The following is an 866-nucleotide window of genomic DNA, read 5'->3' on the forward strand; positions in this document are numbered from 1 at the left end:
ATACAGAAAGTATTTCATTGACTCTAGAAATTAATGCAAAGTTTTTATTTTGAAATCATCAGAATTTATTCATGAATCTATTCATCAACTCCTTGGATAGGAAAGTTGAACTAATTGTACAATCCTTTGTGGAATCAATATTTCAAGAAGAGATTTCATTAAGTTAAAGAGAACTTGAATCTAAATTGTCTATCACATACACTTAATAATTTTTGAGAGCAAAAGAAACTGCATCTTTCATATTGTTATTTCTCAGGCTGTAAATAATACGATTAAAAAATGGTGCAAATGCAGAGAATGTCAGAGCATTGGTGTTGTACCAGAATAGTGGATAAGTAGAAGAGAATTGAAGATACATGAGGTCCACACTGCCAAAAAACAAACAAACAAAACAAAACAACAACCACAAAAAAAAACTGCAATGTGGGCAGAGCATGTGGTGAAAACCTTTTTATGGCCTTCCGCTAAAGAAATGTCAGGACAATAATGAAAATTTTAATGTATGCAACAGAAATAATCAAGCTTGTTACTAGAATGGCAAGGTCATGAATCACATCTTGCACTAGGATCACAGAAGCATCTGCACAGGCTAAATTCAACACAGGGGTAAAATCACAGATCTGATGGATTTACTTGGGACCACAGAAAGGTAGTGTAGAAATCCACACCATCTCAGGTAGAAGGAGAAAGCCAAAGATACAAGAGCCTACACAGAGTCGAGCACATAGCTGGGGTGTCGTTATGGTTGGGTAGCGGAGTGGGTTGCAGATGGGCAACATATCTGTCAATTGTCATTACAGTCAGTAAGGTCCGTTCTGTGTTCCCAAGAGAATGAAAGAAATACATCTGAAAAAGGCATCGAATAA

At 36.1% G+C, this 866-nt stretch overlaps 1 pseudogene; it reads right to left on the minus strand.

The window, feature by feature from the left end:
* Positions 1-202: 202 nt before the first annotated feature.
* LOC100715120 (olfactory receptor 6K3-like) overlaps positions 203-866 on the minus strand; it is a 938-nt pseudogene continuing 274 nt past the window's right edge.

The sequence above is a fragment of the Cavia porcellus genome, unplaced genomic scaffold (assembly GCF_034190915.1).
Source record: "Cavia porcellus strain 051 isolate PalLab524CR breed Dunkin Hartley unplaced genomic scaffold, mCavPor4.1 scaffold_7, whole genome shotgun sequence".
NCBI lineage: Eukaryota > Metazoa > Chordata > Mammalia > Rodentia > Caviidae > Cavia > Cavia porcellus.